Source organism: Dipodomys spectabilis, unplaced genomic scaffold, assembly GCF_019054845.1.
Source record: "Dipodomys spectabilis isolate Male_0828 unplaced genomic scaffold, ASM1905484v1 ptg000220l, whole genome shotgun sequence".
NCBI lineage: Eukaryota > Metazoa > Chordata > Mammalia > Rodentia > Heteromyidae > Dipodomys > Dipodomys spectabilis.
Window position 1 is genome coordinate 1,209,065 of NW_024870897.1, and position 6,492 is coordinate 1,215,556.

Sequence of the window (6,492 nt, forward strand, 5' to 3'; positions counted from 1 at the left end):
AAGATTACATTGAAAGCAGAATGGCAACTAGGAAAATTATTACATAACGGGCGAGGATAGAGTTTTGTGTCTACACGGGATGGCAAACAATACTGGCTTCCTGCATGATGGATACAGACGCGGCCCAGTGAGGACAGCCCCATATCCTGCAAGGAATCGGCCACCAGTTGAGGAAGAATAAATCGCCACTGCCCACCTGGGGGCAGGTTTAAAAGTTGGCTGGAGAAGGACAAAAGACGTTACAACACACTGGTAAACCTGTCACAGCTGAGAACTTGTTCTGGCCATGTGTGCCCTGCTTACTGTAAATTCTGTCCATGATAATGCTAATGTAAGTTATTGGGCCTTTATTCCTAACCCTCCTTTATTGGAACCTGTTGTTTGTGGAGACATGGATATAACCGTCTATACTGTTCCTGCTGTTTTATCTCCTCCTTGGAATAATTTGACACTTTACAATAAGGATAATGACAGCTTTTTAAATTTTACTTACTATACTCATTCCTTGCCTGTTTTTCTGGAGCCTCCTCCAAGTTTACTTATGAATTGGCAACATTGGGTTTTACCTGGGAAACACACTTCCAATTCTAAAACACAGCTGCAGCGATTAACTACTTAGTCCATTAATAGTAGCTGGGAAAGCGTCACCTTTGATGGCGAGTTATTCTTACCAATGTGCCCTGATTTTACTTATATTGATTTAAAATATTAGCCTTTTGTGTGGCAAGAGTGTAGAGGAACATTTGGAAAAATGTTCAATAATTGTATTAATTGGGGAACTTTTGGACAATTTATTAACACATGTTCAGAATGGAATATTACCAGATGTGATTTATCAAACGTTACTAGGATGCCAGATGCCATTAATGGATCGCTTACTGGAGCTCAATTGATGGCCTGGGGAGATGGGGGCATTATAGATGCTCGATGGGCTTTCATGTCTACCCACTGCTTATCAAACACATCTTTGGAAGGTCGCAGCGGCGCTGAAACCCGTGATGCTACCGAATGGATTGTTTTCGGGGATGGCGAACTCTGCATCCACTTATAATTTTACTTTGTACAAATATTAAAATGTAACTGCTTGTGTACCTCTGCCTTATGTATTTTTAGTGGGAAATTTTACATGTTATCCTACTATTTTTTGTTTTAATTGTCGCCTATATTCTTGCATTAATTCCTCTCTTAATTTTAATGACAGTGATAGTATTATGATTCTCCACAAAGAAGTCATATTTGGCTACCTGTTAAATTAGGAAGAGAATGGTCCCAAAATCCTTTGGATAGTGTTGTTAATGAATTTTTTACCAAACTACTAAAACGTACAAAGCATATGATTGGAGCCATTATAGCTGTGATTTTAAGCCAAATTGTTATTACCACTGTTGCTGTGGTGTCTGGAATTGACCTACACACTTCCTTACAAACTAAACACTTTGTGAAAGAATGGCACTGGGATTCACATAAATTGTGGGTCTTACAGGCAAAAATTGATGCTCAATTACAAACACAGATTAATATTCTTAAACAGACAGTGGGATGGTTAGGAAAAAGTTATTGGTTTTGGAAAAATAGTTATTGTTAAAATGTGATTGGAATTCTACAACCTTTTGAATTACTAATGTAAAATATAATAAATCTATACATGATTGAAATGGACTACAGCAGTATTTATCTGGAAATTCTACTGCTGCTCAATTGATTGCTCAGTTACAATTTAATGTACATGATATTTTTGGTAAATAATTTGCCAATGATGATGCTTCTAATATTGCTGATACATTTATTAAACAGTTGGAAGGATTGGATCTGAAAGGAATGCTACAAACCAAGTCACATACTGCTAGTGGTATGGGAATTATGATTGTGATTATTCTGTTTGCACTTGTGGTGTTATATTTGATTTTTATGAACCCAATGAAAGTTTCTATGATAACCCTGTGGAAAGCTTTACTTTTAAAACAAAAGAAAAAAGAAGGAAATTGTGAAGACTCAGGGTCTATGCTGAGGGGGCAGAATGATACAGGCCCCAGCCTCAGGATTACCTGAGGACTGTGTTTGGGATTAGGAAAGCTCTTGGCACGCCAGGCTAGAGAGGGAAAATTTTCTCTCTCCCTATCTCAAAACACATGTCACAGACTCCTGGAAGCTGAGGAAGTAGCTTTTCTGCTTGCTTAAGCATAGATAAACAGCTGGTCAAGCATTTTCCTGAGATTGGAGAAGTGGTTTGAGCTTGCTCTTAAATAGTTTAGATAATAATATACCAAGACATTGTCTCATATGTCAAGTAAAAATATATCTGTTGAAATTTTTGTGTGAATGTTTTCTGACCAAATCTTGGCAAAGATCATGTTTTCTTGTCTTTAAATACCCAGTAACAATAAAGCACAGCATGCAGTGGCAATTGCTGTTTTCACTCTGCATCCCCTGTGTCCTGGTGATTTCCTGACCCTTACCCAGGGATCCCAACACACTAGACCTTGACAATAGAGGATACCAGGAATTGAAAGATTTCCCGTATTCCTAGATAGGCCGAATTAATATGGTGAAAATGGCCATACTGCCAAAATTAATAAACACATTCAATGCTATTTCCAGGAAAATTCCAGTGACCTACTTTCCTGAAATAGAGAAAATAGTCCAAAAATTCATATGGAACAACAAAAGACCTAGCAAAGCCAAAACAATTTTAGGCAAAAGAAAGAATGCAGGAGAGATCATGATACAGGACTTCAAGCTATACAATAGAGCCATATTAACAAAGACAGCTTGGTACTGGCACAAAAAGAGACCCAAAAATAAATGAGACAGGTAAGAGGAACCAGAAATGTAGCCACATATGGACAGTCAGTTGATATTTGACAAAGGAGCCAAAGACATACAGTGGAAGAAGCACAACCTCTTCAACTACTGGTGTTGGGAAAACTGGCCACATGCAGAAAACTAAAAGTGGATCCTAGCCTATCACAATGCACTAACATCAACTGAAAATGAATTAAAGATCTTAACATCAAGCCTGAAACTCTGAAACTACTTCAGGACTGAGTATGAGTGACACTTGAGCTTATAGGCATAGGCAGGAACTTCCAGAAAAGATTTCCAGGGTCACTACAAATTTGAGAATGACTTGATGGTACTACCTTGAAATAAATAGTTTCTGCACAGATAAAAAATAGCAACCAAACTAGAAAGAAAGCCAAATAATTGGGGAAAAATATTTACGAGCAATTATCTTGCCCATGTAATTGTAACCCCTCTGTACAGTTTTTTCACAATAAAAATAAAATAAAATAAATATTTGCCAGCAATATATTAGACAAGGGTCTAATAGCCATTATCTATGATGAACTTAAGAAATTAACTCTTCATAAATCTAACAAACCAATCTTAAAATGGTCAAGAGAGCTAAACAGATACTCCTCAGAAGAGATAAAAAACAGCAAAGAAACACATGAGGAAATGTTCATAATCCCTGGTTGTAAAAGAAATGCAAATAAAAGCAAATCTGAGATACCACCTTACTCCATTCAGAATGACCCATATCCTAAATTTAGCCAATGACAAATGCTGGAAGGGATGCAAAGAAAGAGAAACATTACTGCATTGCTGGCGGTAATGTATATTAATACAACCACATTGGAAAGCAGTCTGGAGGTACCTCAGAAAGCTAAATATCGACCTCTCCTATGAACTGGTCATACCACTCCTAGGCATCTACTATGAACAACAGGAACCAGTATGCAAAGACACACAACTCATTGATTATTGCAGCACTGTTCACAATAGCCAAGATTTGGAAACAACCCAGATGAGCCACTACTGATAAGTGTTTCCAAAAATTGTGGTACCTATATACAATGGAATACTATACAGCCTTTAAAAAGGACAAAATGATGGCATTTGCAGGGAAATGAATGGAACTAGACCAAATTATTTGAGTGAGGTAAACCAAGAACAACAAGACAAACGGCACAGGGTCTACCTGATATGTGGATGCTAAAGCCAAAATGCAAGAAGGTATGACAAAGTAAACATGACTCGAGAAACAAAGGACAGCCATTCATTTTGTTGTATCACCATTAATGACTCCATGTTCTTGACCATGTAGATGGTAGAAACATGCGCACAATGGAGGGAAGCCAGGAGGAGGAACACAATAAGTGGAAAATGGAACAACATACAACAAAGTGGCCCATCAGCTGCACTGGACATAGAAGAAAAATAACTAACCAACCCAAACACAGTGATGGGAAGGGAGGAATGAGTGGGAAAGAGGGAAAGAGGGAATAGCCTACACTAAGCAAAATGAAAAAATGTAAACATCATCTGAGGTGGGAAAAATAATTTGGATTGTCAAAGCTCATAGAATTAACAAACTTTAGACCATGATAACAATAATTTGCCTTGTCAAGATTAAAAAGTGTTTGTGACTTTACTAAGTATCACAATTCCCCAATACTGTGAAATATGTGAAATATATGTAATCACCTATCTCAATTTTCCAAAACGTGTGAGAAGGGAAGGGTTATGAGGGATGAGTGACAATGTTGTCAGACACCTTGTATTCATGTACTGTTTTGTAGGATGGGAACTTCTTTGTAAAACTACTTAAAGATAATAATAATGAAAACTGTTTAAAAATAAATAAACATTAGGATGACGATAAAAAAGCTCAAATATAAAATAAGAAATTAAATCCAGTTGGAAGGAAAATTTCTTTGGGGAGAGTAATGTAGTGTATTCTATAGCAAGTCTCACTTCAGCATTAAATTCAAACGCTAGACCTCAAGTAAATGAAATAAACTAAGAAATTGAGTTGAAAAAAGAAAAGAAAGAAACTCCACCCACTCTTCCTTGCCTGGACAGTTGGTGTGTGTAAAACTGCATCATACTCCTGAATTGGAACCGAAGTAGCAAGGACCTTACTTGGTCGTGCTAACTTCACTGTTGCCTATTATATTAGCACGAAAAACAGCATTAGATCCATCAGTCTCTAGTGAAATAGGCAGTGGACCCATATACAGAGAAGGCTACAAGATGGACTGTGCAGACACTCAGAGGATCCCTTAAGGATAAGACTTACTAAGTGTTAATTAGTAATAACTAGTGTGGTTTCTATAATTTACTTGTTTACAATGAAATTTACATTTTAAGGCTGTTCATTGGGTGGAGAGATGCGAATTTTTAGGATTTGGTAAGAAGGAATCAAGGATTTGATTTGACATGAAAACCAGTAGGGGATGTATAAAGCAGCAAAGCCCTAATAATCAGCATGACCCACTAATCAATGTGGCCCCATGTCCTGGCCCACAGGAGAGCATGGGTCATGCCACAAACGGGGACAGGGCATGCTGCTGGAAGAGGTAGGATTTCATCCTCAAATGAGCTGTGAAGAAGTTATTGAGGAATGTGCAGTTCATGAAGTGATGGTTGGAAACTGTTAGGCAAGAGACCCACTGGGTCTGGGAGGGGTTCAACCTATATATGGGCTGCATGGTCAGCGCAATGGAATTGGAGAAAATCAAGTGAAGACCTTGAAGGAAGGAAGTGGTGAGATAGCAGGAGGGGAAAGACTTGGGAGAAGAGGAATTTGAGGGAGTGCAGGAGGAGAAGGATGCCAATTGGCCACCAGGCCAGAGAAGTATAGGCCTGTGGACAGTGGAGAGGCCTAAAGAGAAGAAGGAAGTGATGGAAGGGAAAAGGGAAATGAAGGACATGTCTATAAAGAAGGAGGGAGTAAGAGAAAAGGAAAAAGCCTTACCTATTGAAGTGTGGAGTTTCGAGATGATAATTTGGGGGGTTGGTGGTTTGCACACTAATTAACTATGTGCAGGGCTGCCCATTGGAGGTCTGAGATGTGGTGTTTGGGGCTGGCTTGTCAATGACTGTACAGCACAGGACAAGGTAAATGCAGGCCCATTACTAGCGTAAATAAAGTTATCCTCAATGTGCCTTATTAGATTGTCTTGTGTTTTATGCAACGTAAGTATACGAGTTTACAAGTTAATAGTGTCAAAGGCCACGAATTTAGTAAAATGTTATGAGGTCATAATAGGTTTGCAAAACCCAACGGGACAATGATATCACAATGGCAATATGATGTCACAATATCAAGTCATAATAATATTTTGATGTCATAATTAGTTGGTGATGCCATAATGGTGGTGAGGTCACAATAGGTTTATGATGTCATAATGGATTGATGATGTCACAATGGCATGCTAGACTTCAATTTTCCTTAACTTCAAATGAGAATATGAATCCAGAATGGGATTGTGAGATCTACAAAGTTATGCATTAGCCCAAACGTTATGAACTCCCAACAAGTATGTAATGTCACAATGGATTACAATGTGCATGATATCTGACAAAGTGATGACATAATTTTCATGATATCAGAGTGCATTTCTAATATCACATGTCATACCTGAAATAAGTAAAAAAAACAGATTATCAGATCAAGAAGGGTTTATGTATCACAAGGGCATCATG